This window comes from Mauremys reevesii, unplaced genomic scaffold (assembly GCF_016161935.1).
Source record: "Mauremys reevesii isolate NIE-2019 unplaced genomic scaffold, ASM1616193v1 Contig71, whole genome shotgun sequence".
Lineage (NCBI taxonomy): Eukaryota > Metazoa > Chordata > Testudines > Geoemydidae > Mauremys > Mauremys reevesii.
In genome coordinates, this window is record NW_024100886.1 from 210816 (window position 1) to 225139 (window position 14324).

The window sequence follows — 14324 nt, forward strand, 5'->3', positions numbered from 1 at the left end:
TCACCCCATGGGACCAGCTGACTGTGGGTTTTCTGCAGAACACCTGTGACCACTAGTATTCACAGGGCAGACTTGTCCACTGCGCTCCTTGGTTCTCTCCAGCTGCTCCCTCCCTCGAGACCCTGTCTCCTCCCCCATCTCTAGTTCTCGTCTCTGCTCTCACCTCACCCGCTTTGTTTTCTCAGGGACCTAGCCCCACATTGCTGTGCTGGCCACGATCCCGTTTAACCTTCCAGATCGGCTGGGCCAGGAGCACATTCCCAGGTGGTTCTCCCCTAGGCAGAGAGCAGTGATGTCTGGTGTGTCCTCACGGGAAACCAGCTCCCAGAAACAGAGCCAGGAGCTGGTCCCAGCGCATCCCCCATCCGCTGCGAGGAGAGAAAATCACCCCCAGCCCAAGGCCCAGCTGCAAAGCGCTTGCTGAATTACAGGCTGTCTTGGAAGCCCCCTGCACTGTGCTGGGCCCACAAATCCATCTCCCCAGCCACAGGGGGACGTCAGTGTCACCGAAATCAGAGCCGTGGGGAAGGGAGCAGACGGGGTTAAACCTGTGGTGCTTATGGCCACCACACGCATTGGCCTCCCCTGAGGCAGGGGACTCACAGGCCCTGGATCCCCTGCACCCTATAGCCTGGATCTCTGACACCCCCAGACCCAGCTGGGGAGCTGCTGTTGCAGCCCCTCTGGGGAAGCAGTGGGAGCCACACTCGCCAGCGGCAATAGTTCAGAGGTGGCCACGGACTCTGTGACTCAGGCAGATGGGGGCTTGGCTCTGTATCTCCCCCAGCAGGAAGAACAGAGGCTCAGGGGGGCACAAGAAGGGGCCAAGGTGACAAACAGGAACAGGGGAGATTTTCTTCTTGCTGCAATTCATCAAAATCTCATCCCTGGAAAGCTCCAGGGGGGGGAAGCTCAGCCCACCAACCCCTCAGTGAGCTACATAGATACAGGGCCGTCCTTACCCAAACGCAAACTACGCAGCTGTGTAGGGCGCCAGGAAATGTGAGGCACCAAATTGCCCCAAATTTCCCGGTGCCCTACGCAGCTGCGTACTGCTCCAGCGGCCAGCCCGATCCCCCGGCTGGCTGAGCCGGCCAGGAAAGCTGTCCCTGCCTCTGCTCCGCCTCTTCCCCACAGCCCCCCCCCACTGCTCTGCCCCCATGCTGCCTCTTCCCACCCCTGCTCCACCCCATCCCCACTCCGCCCCTTCCCTGAGCTACATCCCGGTGCACTGCAGGAGGGATCAGGTGCACTCGGCACTCACCGGGTGGTGGGAAGTGAAATGACCTGGCCCCAGCCTGCTCTGCTCCACCAGCTCCCAGCCGCGCCACTGGTGAGTGCTGGGGGGTGTTTTCCCCCCAACCCCCAAGTGCCAAGGCCAGGAGCAGAGTGCAGCAGGCTGGGGCCGGATCACTCTACTTCCCGCCGCCCCGTGAGTGTGGGGTCGGGCCTGCCCTGCAATTACCGGGCGGCGGGATGTGGAGTGACCTGGCCCCAGCCTGCTCCGCTCTGCCAGCTCAGGCTGGGGGACAGGGGTGCTGTTTAGGGCACCAAAATGTCTAGGGACAACCCTGAATAGATCATTTTCCCACAGGGGCCGATGGCTGTTAGAATAGAGATATTCAGGCTGCCTGTACAGGCCTAGACTTTCAGAACTGCGGTGTCAGAGCTGGGAAGGGGGACACTGGGGAACAGACTCTGTCGGTGTATAGAGATAAGCCCGACTGGTGTGAAGGGCTTCGGAATCTGCTTGCTGGGAAACTAACCCCAGTAAACATCCCTTTGTCTGCGCTTCCGACTTCTGGTCTTTTGCTGCTTGCTGTCTGCGTGACTAGAGCCAGGGAAGTGGGCGGGGGAAGGGAAAGCCTCTAACAATGGCTCCTTGCTCCTCCCCCTCCAGGCTCAGGGGTGAAGGATGGGCAGGACTCCAGGCTCTGCTTGAGGGATCCTGGCACAGGGGCTGGGGGTAGAAAGGATGGTAGATTCTCACCTGTGCTCTGGAGAGGAGGTAATAAGTGAAGGGGCATTTTTGACTCCTCCTCAGTGTCCCCAGGGCTGTAATTCCACATTCCACAGGGGCAAATGAGGGGGTGATGCCACTTGGCTAATGAAAACCAGTGCTCCAGGTGAGGCTTGAACTCACAACCTCAGCATAGCTCCTCTCAGCACTGCCCTATAAGTACTGTGCGCTAACCAATTGTGCCACTGCAGCACTTGTTAATTATCATTCTCCGAGACCCCTAGGTTGATAAAGCCAAGGTGTGACCCCCAAAACATTCTCAGTGGGGCTGAGAGCAGGTAGCGACAAGTGTTGTACTCGGTGGGGTGGATTCTTCTTAAGGGTCCCAGGCCCCATTTCACCCTTTTGTTCTTCCCTGTGTAATAACCCAGCTGGTTAAGACTCAATGGAGAGTCTTGCTGCAGACCAACAGATCTGAAATCACTGATAACCAGCTCTAAGCATTAGTCCTGCTTTGGGACAGTGTCTCTCCTGCAAGAAACTGCCCAGTCTGCGCTCGCAGTGAGGCTCCCTCACTAACAGCTGAAATCAGGGAGAGCTGTGTGAAGTGCAGGGCCCCAGGGGTGCCTGAACAGGGGGGAACAACACCCCAGGGCTTTTAAAAATGGGAGGGCTCTGCCTTGCCACTTTGTAATGACCGTGAGGGCGAGTGAGGGTGGGGAGGGGGCGGAGAGCAGTGAGCGGGAGGCGGGGTCTTGGGGGAAGAGGCAGCGTAAGACTGGGTCCTTGGGAATAAGGGGTGGGGCAGGGGCGTGGCCTCGAGTGGAAGGGGTGGGGCTACTGTTTGGGCTCTGGTGGCTGCTACTTTTAGGCAGGGCAAGTGCGGGGGGCAAGTGGGGCAATTTGCCCCACAAGCCCTGGCCAAGAATCCCTTCCCTGGCTAGAGGCGCCTTTTTAATTTTTACTCACCTGGCAGCAGTCCGGGTCTTCGGTGGCAGTTCAGTGGCGGGTCCTTCAGTGCTGCCGAAGACGCAGAGCGAGTGAAGGACCCGCTGCTACTGAAGACTCGGACGCCACCCAGTGAGTACAAGCGCCACAGCGGGTGGCACCTTTTTTATGTCTGCTCCCCCGCTTTGCTGCAGGCCCTCGAATCCTCTGGGCGGCCCTGCTTTTAGGGAGCCTGTTCTGCTCCTGGTGGGACCACAAGGTGTCAAATGGTGCCTGGAACCATTAAGAAGGATCCACCCCACTGAGTACAACACTTGTCGCTACCGGCTCTCACCTCCACTGAGACTGTTTTGGGGTCACTCCTTGCCTGTATCAGCCCAGGGGGGTCTCAGAATTATAATTAACAGGTGCTCTAGTGGTGCAATTGGTTAGTGCGCAGTACTTATAGGGCAGTGCTGAGAGGAGCTATGCTGGGGTTGTGAGTTCAAACCTCACCTGGAGCACTGGTTTTCATTGACCACATGGCATCACCCCCTCATTTGGCCCTGTGGAATGTAGAATTCTAGCCCTGGGGACCCTGAGGCAGGGGAATAGTCAAAAACACCCCCTTCACTTATTACCTCCTCTCCAGAGCACAGGTCAGAACCTGCAATCCTTTCTGCCCCCCTCCCTCCTGCAGCCCCTGTGCCAGGATCCCTCAAGCAGAGCCTGGAGTCCTGCCCCTGGCGTCTGTACTATTGACACAGACTAAGTGACAGGGACAAAACACTCAAATCCCGCCTGGTGCAGGGAGCCAGGTTTGCTCTTCAAATTCTGTCGTTGGTACATTTCCAGGCCTGGGAATGTCCCACAACAGCATTGAATGGGAAGCTGTTTAGGAAAGACCGATGCAAAGGTAAAGGTGGGGGAGTAGCACTGTATATCAATAATGAGGTAAAATGTAATCAGATAACTAGCACTGCAATGGACAATACAGAGTCTGTTTGGGCAATGGTCACATTGGGGAAGAAAACTACCAGAGCCTCACCCGGGATAGTGATTGGGGTGTGCTATAGACCGGCAGGATCTAGCTTAGAGAGGGATAGAGAGCTCTTTAATGTTTTTAAGGAGGTAAACACTAATAGGAACTGCTTGATCATGGGGGACTTTAACTTCCCGGATATAGATTGGGAAACAAATGCTAGTAATAATAATAGGGCTCAGCTTTTCCTAGACGTGATAGCTAATGAATTCCTTCATCAAGTGGTTGCTGAACCGACGAGGGGGGATGCCATTTTAGATTTGATTTTGGTGAGTAACGAGGACCTTGTTGAGGACATTGTTGTAGGGGACAACCTTGGCTCGAGTGATCATGAGCTAATTCGTTTCCAAATAAATGGGAGGATAATCAATAGTGCATCTGAGACTAGGGTGTATGATTTCAAAAGGGCTAATTTTACTAAATTAAGGCAACTAGTTAGGAAGTGGACTGGGCTAACATATTTAGGGATCTAAGGGCAGATGACGCCTGGGGTTACTTCAGGTTGAAGTTGCAGGAGTTGTCAGAGGCATGTATCCCGAGAAGGGAAAGCGGCTCGTGGGTAGCAGTTTTAGACCGAGCTGGATGAGCAAGCGTCTTAGAGGGGTCATTAAGAAAAACAGAAAGCGTACCAGGAGTGGAAAATGGGAGGGATCAGCAAGGAAACCTACCTTATTGAGGTCAGAGGGTGCAGGAAGCTGTGAGAAAGGCAAAGCGACGAGTGGAGATGGACCTAGCGAAGGGATTAAAACCAATAGCAAATGGTTTTTAGCCATATAAATAGGAAGAAAACCAAGAAAGAAGAAGTGGGACCGCTTAAAACTTTAAACGGAGTGGAGATTAGGGATAATCTTGGAATGGCACAATATCTGAACGAATACTTTGCCTCGGTCTTTAATGAGGCTAATGAAGGGCTAAGGAATAGTGATAGAGGGACCGATGGGAATGAAGATATGGGGTAGACATTACGGTATCTGAGGTAGAAGCCAAACTTGAACAGCTTAACGGAAGTAAATCGGGGGCGGATAATCTTCATCCTAGAATATTAAGGGAATTGGGGAGGATATTGCTAGCCCGTTAGCGATAATCTTTAATAAATCCCTAAATTCGGGGATTGTACCGACTGACTGGAGATTAGCTAATGTAGTTCCTATATTCAAGAAGGGGAAAAAAAGTGACCCGGGAAATTATAGGCCTGTTAGTCTAACATCTGTAGTATGCAAAGTCATGGAAAAATCTTAAAGAGAGAGTGGTTCGGAGCCTGAGGCCGATGGCAACTGGGATAGATTACAGCATGGATTTACGAAGGTAGATCGTGCCAAACCAACTTGATCTCCTTCTTTGAGAGAGTAACAGATTTTTAGACAAGGGAAATGCGGTGGATCTAATATATCTGGATTTCAGTAAGGCGTTTGATACGGTACCGCATGAAGAATTACTGGTTAAATTGGAAAAGATGGGGATCGAAATGAAAATCCAGAGGTGGATAAGGAGCTGGTTAAAGGGAGACTGCAGAGGGTAGTATTGAAGGGGGAACTGTCCGGTTGGAGGGGGATTACCAGTGGAGTTCCTCAAGGCTCGGTTTTGGGTCCGATTTTATTCAATCTATTTATTGCTGACCTGGGAACCAAGAGTAGGAGTGGGCTGATAAAGTTTGCGGATGACACCAAGTTGGGGGGTATTGTCAATTCGGAAGAGGATCGGGATATTCTCCAGGAGATTTAGATGACCTTGTAAACTGGAGTATTAGTAACAGGATGAAATTCAATAGTGAGAAGTGTAAGGTTATGCATTTAGGGATGTCTAACAAGAACTTTAGTTATAAGCTGGGGACGCACCAGTTGGAAGTAACGGAGGAGGAGAAGGACCTAGGAGTCCTGGTTGATCGCAGGATGACTATGAGTAGGCAATGTGATGTGGCCGTTAAAAAAGCTAATGCGGTCTTGGGTTGCATTAGGCGAGGTATTTCTAGTAGGGATAAGGAGGTGCTAGTCCCGTTATATAAGGCGTTGGTGAGACCTCATTTGGAGTATTGTGTGCAGTTTTGGTCTCCCATGTTTAAGAAGGATGAATTCAAACTAGAACGGGTACAAAGAAGGGCCACTAGAATGATCCGAGGAATGGAAGGCCTTTCGTATGAAAGGAGACTTGAGGAGCTCGGTTTGTTTTCCTTAACCAAAAGAAGGATAAGAGGAGATATGATTACACTCTTTAAATATATCAGAGGGATAAATACCAGGGAAGGAGAAGAATTATTTCAGCTCAGTGCTAATGTGGACACGAGGACGAATGGATATAAACTGTCAGTCAGGAAATTCAGGCTTGAAATTAGACGAAGGTTTCTAACCATCAGGGGAGTGCAATACTGGAACAGCCTACCGAGGGAAACAGTGGGGGCGAAGGACCTCCATGACTTTAAGATTAAGCTAGATAAGTTTATGGAGGGGATGGTATGATAGGATAATGGGCTTAGTCAATAGGTCAATTAAGTGCCACACTGGTAATAGTACAATGGGTCAATGGTATGATATAACCTTTTCCAGAGGGTTTGGCTGGAGAGTCTTGCCCGCATGCTTGGGGTTCAGCTGACCGCCATATTTGGGGTCGGGAAGGAATTTTCCTCCAGGGAAGATTGGCAATGGCCCTGGAGGTTTTTCGCCTTCCTCCGAAGCATGGGGCAGGGGTCGCTTGCTAAGGAGTGGGTGGATCGGCTTATGTGGCCTGCATCTTGCAGGAGGTCAGACTAGATGATCATAATGGTCCCTTCTGATCTTGAATTCTATGATTCTATGATTCTATGAAGCTGCCTGCAGAACAGTGACACTGCACAGAGCTCCTGTGGAGGAGGGGTGGGAATTAGTAACATTTTGAGGATCGTTTGGGAAATGAGCCTTTGCTGGCAAGGTTTGTCTCTGTTCATATTTCACCTTCAGGTGTTATGTTGAGGGATCTTTAGTATATTTTTGTGAGGTTAATAACTATCTCCTCAACTTTATTTACTCAACTTGAAAATTGATGTCACTTGATTTTTGCATCTCCCTGTGAAAATACAACTGACGTGTGGCTTTCTACAGGGGGTCATGATGTTAAAGTTGGGGAATTCAGTCTCTGTACTTCTGGGGCAGGTGTTGCTTTTTTAACAGCTGCCTCACGGCCAGGCACACCGGGCTGTTAGCTGCACCCACGGTCCTTGCCAGGGGCCCCTGCTGAACCCTGGGCGGCTGCACTGCCGTGCTGGGGTGACTCTGCAGGTGGAGAAGCTGCTGTGGAGCAATGTAGAGCAGGTGCAGGAAGGAGACGAGGTCACTATTCACATTCTGAACTGCACAGTTTTCACTCCCAGCCCTACCGGTGCCCCTCAGTCCCAACCCGCAGCCCTCTGGGCTCCCCGCTGAGCTCCCCAGTCACTGAGCGGCTGGTGCTCCTCACTCCCGACCTGCAGCCCCTGCTATCCCAGTCCTGACCTCCAGACTCACAGCTCTGCTGGTGCCCCTCACTCCCGACTTGCAGCCCCCTGGGCTCCCGCTGAGCTCCCCAGTCACTGCACTGCTGGTGACCCTCATGCCCGACCCGCTACACCTGCTATCCCAGTCCTGACCTCCAGATTCACAGCTCTGATGGTGCCCCTCACTCCCGACCTGCAGCCCCTGCTATCCCAGTCCTGACCTCCAGACTCACAGCTCTGCTGGTGCCCCTCACTCCCGACCCGCAGCCCCTCGGCTTCCCCCAGCCCTACCTGTGCCCATCACTCCCGACTCGCAGGCCCCTGGGCTCCCTCCAGCTCTGACGGTGCCCCTCACTCCTGACACGCAGCCCTTGCTATCCCAGTCCTGACCTCCAGACTCACAGCTGATTGCTTTGAGAGACTGGTAGTGAGTTGGGTGTGGTGGCTGGAGAACAGACAAAGTGGTTACTGGTTTATGATTTTCTGTTTGCTCCTTTCGGGTAAGGGAAATAGGGAAAGAAAAATAAGCAAACTAATGAAGAGTGAAGAGCAGAAGAAGCTGGAACTGCACAGGTTGCAAGTTGCTGCCCAGAAAGGCTGAACACTGGGCGCTGGGAAAGTCTCTGTTAACTAAGAAGCCCCTGAGCTGAGTGCATCCCAGTTTCAGTGAACTGCAGAGGGGGTGTCTCAGCACAAGAAAGGAGGAAAATGACTACCAGAGAGGCAGCTACTTAACTAGAGCTGGCCAGACTGGAAGCAGAAGAGAAGGCAAAGGACCGGGAGTTTCAATTGAAGCTCAAAGAAGCAGAGGCACCTGTGCACAGAAGGGCTATGGAAGCAGAGGCAGCCAGGGAGGGAGCTGCTCACACAAGAGCCCTGGAGTTAAGAGACAGAGAAATAGAGGCCCAAACTGAGGCCCAGAAGCATGGACTGGCTGTTATGGAGTGGAAGAGACAAAACCCTCTAGCAGCTGGCTCCACTTCCCCAAAAATCCACAAATGGGAGTGACTATGTCCACAGTATGATGAATCCAGTGATATTGCTGAATATTTCATCACCTTTGAGAGACTCTGCACCTCTGTGAAATCCCTGGTGATCAAAAAATGGTCACATTGGTAGCCAAATTGACTGGAAGAGCTATGGACATATTGAATGAGATGCCTATTGATGATGCTACAAACTATGGTAAATGTAAGGAACTAGTTTTAAAACAGTTTCAGATGACACCTGAAACCTACAGGGTTAAATTCAGGAGTCTTAAGAGGGGATCTGGATTCAGTAATGTGGCTTATGTAAATGAAATGAGAGATTTGTTAGATACGTGGGTGAGGGGAAAAGACATTACAAGCTTTGAAGGAATGTGTGATTTGGGCCAAGGGCAAGCATGGTTGCAGTGCACCCTTCCTTGCCAACACCTCAAACACATGCCTGAATTTAAAAACTATTCCAAAGAGGCAGAACAATCTGCATCAGAGCACTTACGAGGGTACACAAAGGAATTGGGAAATGTAATAGACACTAAACAAGTTAAATTGTGTGAACAAAACCTGTCCGCCATAGATTTGCTGTTAATCTGGGGGTCTTTTGCTACGTCATCAAGACCAAGGAGTTAATACTAGTGGTAAACCCTTTAAAGATGTGGGACATACCTGATTTGTGGGGGAAAAAAACCTTTTGTACATGCTAGGGATGGTGACAAGACAGTCCCACAAGAATTGTTTCTTTTCAACTCATACCTGTAAATAGGCTGGAAGCTTGGCACAGCAGCAAAAGCATAACAGGCCTACGCTGCTGTGTGGGAGGGGAAACCGAGGCACATTGGTGGCTAAATGCCAAGACACCTACACGTTAACAGATATTGCTGTCTGCACTCTGTTAGCAATGATACACCCCAACATGTTTTCAGGCAGCCGGGGACCAGGAACCCCGTACCTTGCTAGAACACCCATGTAGGACATCATACATTTAAAGGTACTGAAAGGGGGTGTGACCAGAGACAAGCAGGGATTTTAGGTGTCCCGTCTCCACCATGGACAGTGTCCAAGCCTCTGGCAGTAAGTTCAGGAGGAGGGTGTGACGTTGCGCACACCCCCACCCAGGCCCGCCCTTCAGCATTCCTGGGGAAAGACCAACATGGCCAACATGACTTTGGGCCAGTAGGTCAACCAAGGGGGCTGTCTCCTGGGTTTACTCGGAGTTCTGCAGCTGGGCTGCAGCCAGGCACGGGAGGCCGCCCTCTTGGTTGACCTACTGGCCCAAAGTCACTTTGGCGGCGCTGGTCTTTCCCCAGGAATGCTGAGGCACAGGCCTGAGGGAGGGAGACTCAATCCCCCTTCCTATTGGTCAGGGCGGAAGAGGCGGCTGTGAGAGCGGCCAGGTCCCTGAGCTGGGCCTGCCAGCGTCTGGGGAGGGTGGAGCTGACTGGGGCATGGTGCTGGCAAAATGCCTCAGGGCGCTGGCGGGAGGAGCAGGCCAGGGCCAGGGCTGGGAAGAGAGAGAGAGAGAGAGAGACCAGCAGGTTTTCCCTATTGTTTCCTGCTCCCTTTTTCTTCCATAGTTTCTCCTCTGCATGAACTTTCTCACTTTCACTGTGAGCCTGGCTAGCTCAGTTGACCAAGTGTCAGACTTTTAATCTGAGAGTCAAGAATTCAAGTCCCTGGTCAGACACTCAACTATTCCCCAAGGTTTCAAAAAGCTCTGTCTCCGGAGTCCTTCTCAATGTTACTTTTTCTCTTCAGGATTTTGCCTTTCCTAAGAAGGGGTTTTGTGTGTGGGTTTGAAGGGGCAACTTCCTGACACCCCCTCTGTCCTCGCAGGCTGGAGGGATAAAGGCCTCTGGGCAGGGGCAGCCCTGGACTAGCTGCCAGCACCTGGCGCCCCAGGCGAACCCCGCAATTGTCACCCCCCACCCCAAACCCCAAGGGCAGAGCTAGGCTGAGGTTTTTTGGTAAACTGGGAAACATTTTGCCCCTTTTTTCCTTTTAATGTTTTTAAGCCTTTTTTTTTAAACAGAGGCTTAATTATTCGGTTTGTCCATCTGTCCATGTTTCTTTCTCCATCTTTCTGGTTCTGGCTGCCCCTTACTACAGCCATAACTCTAGTCTTGAACTTTATAGAGTAGTGAGGTACTTTAAGGGTTAAATGCTAAACCCCAAACCCAAACAACACTAGTTACCTGTGTCTGGCAAAAGGTGTCCGGCAGTTTTGCCACTTTGAATGATTCAAATGGATTTTCAGTGGCATTATAAAAAAAAACCAACAAAGCAGAACCAAACCAATTCACCTTGAACCTTCAAAACAAGAGTTTTACAAACCATGAGTGTCAGTTTAGGTCCTTAAAACCTTACATCATCACACACAAAGTTCTCTTTTGCCTAACATCCCTTGCAGTGCGAGTACTCTTTTTTACACAACTGTACCCTGATTACACGGACATCTTGTACAATGAGAGACAGCCAGAGGCAGGCAAGTTAAGTGCCAATAGAAACCCCTGACATTCCTTTACCCAGTAGTCTAATAATTTTGATGAGATTATCTCTCGGCCTGCTGCCTGCAGCCGTCCATTATAGACCATTTCTGTGGGCAAAGGGCCCATTTCCTGCCTCTGCCTCCTTAAGCTCGTGTTTTCCATACCTAGAATTCAACAGTCACCAGATGGATCAGACTGAACAGGTTTCAAACCTCGAGGAGGCTCTTACCTTCTAAACAGGGATGGTTGTTTTCTAGTAAAATCAGGAAAAGGAAAGGAGAAAACTCGAAAGAGGCTCCTGGAGCTCACGTCCGTGAACCCGAATACTCTCTCAGTCCTCAAAGAGAGACCTGGAGAAGGAGACTTGCTGAAGCAAAGCCACAGGGGTCTCTGAGGTTTCCCTGGCCCCTCGCCCCTGTCCTGCCTGGCTGATGTCAGCATCTCTCTGTGAGGTCACCACCTCCCCACCACCTTTGGCCAATAGTCTGAGGTTCTGCAAAAGGCCTTTGTGATGTCACTGCCACACCCATCCCTTGCTGGGCTAATGTCCTGCCCCTGCCCAGGCACTTTGGAGGTTTGAGTTACTCCATGTGGATCACCCCACTCAAGGAGCATTCGTTCTAGGAAGCAAGCCGGCTAGACAGGAAAACGTCAGACGCTGCTCCCAATGCTACACTCAGTTTTTCAGAAATTAGTCAACTTTATGGCCAGAAGAGACCATTAGAGCATCTAATCTGACCCCCTGCATATCACAGGCCTCCTGTCTGACACAATAGCTACTTTTGGAGAAAACACATTCCAGAAAGGCATCTAGTCTCCATTAAATGACATCAGGAGATGGTGAATCCACCACTTTCCTTGGTAGCTTGTTCCTGTGGTGATTCATCCTCGCTGTAGAATAAATGTGTCTTATTTGTAATATGAATTTGTCTCTTTTCACCTTCCAGCCATTGGGTCTTGTTAGGCCTTTCTCCGCTAGATTAAAGAGCCCTTTAATACCCAATATTTTCTCTCCATTAAGGCCCTTAAACACTTCAATGAAGTCACCTTTCAATCTTCTTTTGATAAGCGAAACAGGTTGAGCTCGTTCAATAGCTCCCTAGAAGGCATTTTTCTCCAACCCTCAGAACATTTTGTGGCTCTTTGGTCATCAGACTTGTGAACTGCAGCTGGATGTGGTTCTTGTTCTTCTGCACAGCACAGCTCCTGGAGAAGAGGGATCTGCAAATGTACATTCATATGATACTTTTGTTTAATTGATGAAAACATAAACTAGACACTTAGAGGATTGGAACGGATTTCAGCAGATGGACAGCTTCGCTAGGTTTTTAATGCATTTGGACAGTGAAATGTTGAGTGTTTACATTCATATGAAGCATCCCCGTATAGTGGAGCTCCTGAACAGAATGGAGAATGGAAATGAAAATGTTTTCCTTTTTTTTAAAAAAAAGAAAGAGGGTTATAAAGGAACAGGGGGGTTTGAACTGAGGACTACTTAAACTGCAGTCAAGCACTCTAACACTGAGCAATATCCCCATGACAACAGGACTATGGAATCATGATTTTCAGGACTTTGAAGGACAGACCCTGCTTCATCGAGCTCCTTTGCCATTCCCAGACCACAGGTGGTTTTAAAAATGGGGTTTGATTAAACTTCTTAAATGTGGCAAACACCACAGCTTGCACACCCACCGATATAGCTTCTCCCACTGACATAGCTGCCACCTCTTGGGAAGTGGATTAACTACACCCCCAGCAAAACTTTCTCCCTTTAGCATAGAGCAGTGGTTCTCAAACTGTGAGTCAGGAACTCAAAGTGGGTCATAACCCTGTTTTAATGGGGTTGCCGGGGCTGGCATTAGACTTGTTGGGGCCAGGAGCTGAAACCAAAAGTCTGAGCCCCACCACCCAGGGCTGAATCCCTCAAGCTCTGGTTTTGCCCTCCCCCAACTGGATAAGAGGGCACAGTGTGAAATGTTTGGGGACCACTCGTTTAGGATGACTTTCTCAATCACTTCTATGAAGTCCAATAAAAGCTATTCCTCACCCACCCACCTACCCCTCCATCAGGACCGACTAGGTATGTTCTGCTGCCCTTCACTCATGCAGGAAGGATAATAACATTTCATTCCACTCAATCCTAAAGTGATTTGTAACCCACCACCAGCCAAAACTGGTCATTTTGGGAAAGTGGCCCCATCATGCTGCATAGCTAGGCAGAGTAGGTGTGTCTGTGCAAACACGGTCTGTTCCTGAAGTCTTTCCCCCAGCTCCTCACTAGATGTGAGGGGGGAGCTCATTCAGCCTCTGCTTCCGCTTAGTATTTAAAAATGCCTTATTGCCCCTGTCTCTGCCGGCCTTAGATTTCCCCTCCTGTCTTTTTCATGACATTTCTCATGAGGTGGCTGAGTGCTTAAGGTGATGAACTGCTAATCTATTTGTTTGCATATTGTGCTCTGCATGCATGGGTTGGAATCCCATTCTCATCAGATGCATTTAGTCTTCGCCCATCCTTTATAGACAACCATCTCCCCATTTGGTACAATGACAGATCAAACAATGTTGTTTCTTGCAAACAAAAACCTTCTCAGAAACTCAGAACTCCCTTGCTTTAAATAAAATGTCTAAATCCCAGATTTCTTAAAAAAGAAATTCTCTAGTGCTGTATTTCTTAGTTTTTATCTCAAGAGGTAACATCCTCATCATCTCCCCCAAACACTCTGGGACCTGCCCAAATTATTAAAATACCCTCAACCCGAGCAAGTGAACCAGAGCTAGTGTCTAGGACAAGCTGTTCTGAAGGAGGCAACTCCAACATTTTCTCTCTGCTTCCCTTGGCAAGGTCTGACTGAGAAAACAAAATTCCCCAAACTGAAAATTTTCTGCTGAAAAACTAATACTAGTCTGGTTGGGGACTTTGGTTTGCAAGTATTATTGTTATTATTCTCTTCTGATTTCTGAATCAGTTCAGTCTTTGTCCTCCAGGTGTGTTTCCAGATGCTGAGTTGTGGGGGAGCGAGACCAATTCATGATGTCTCTTCCCCTCTTTCATAGTTTCTTCCAACTTGCTAGGAAGCTCCTTTGTTACCATGTGACTCAAGCAGTGTCCATTGTTGCTGTGCTATCTCGGAGACGTCTGCATTGTACACGGTTCCTGGGATAGTCCTTGGGAGTGTGGATCCCTTCAATGGGCCAGCAGCGAGTCTGGCTCCTCCCTTGTCGCACCTGAAAGGCTGGTGGGGGCATTTCCCAACCTCATAACATATCTCAGTAACACACACAGAGCAAAACTTCATAACTTCCCAACCAATGCGAGCACACACAATCCAACACGATATTAATGTTCAACAGATCAAGACTTTTGAAATGACACCTCACCAGGCAGACTTTGTACAAACCATGGCATCATTATATGAGAGTGGTGAATATGGGGCTTGCAGGGTGCTGCTTTGAGCACAGCGTGCCACACCTGGGCTTACACTGC

General features: G+C 50.0%; 2 non-coding genes across 2 annotated transcripts; one reads left to right on the plus strand and one right to left on the minus strand.

Moving 5' to 3' along the window:
• Positions 1–2118: 2118 nt before the first annotated feature.
• Positions 2119–2212, minus strand: TRNAI-UAU. The gene is made up of 2 exons: positions 2175–2212; positions 2119–2154 (listed from the first exon to the last, which is right to left on the minus strand). It is a non-coding gene; the product is annotated as a tRNA-Ile (tRNA).
• Positions 2213–3317: 1105 nt separating this feature from the next.
• Positions 3318–3411, plus strand: TRNAI-UAU. Its single transcript has 2 exons — positions 3318–3355; positions 3376–3411. It is a non-coding gene; the product is annotated as a tRNA-Ile (tRNA).
• Positions 3412–14324: the final 10913 nt, after the last annotated feature.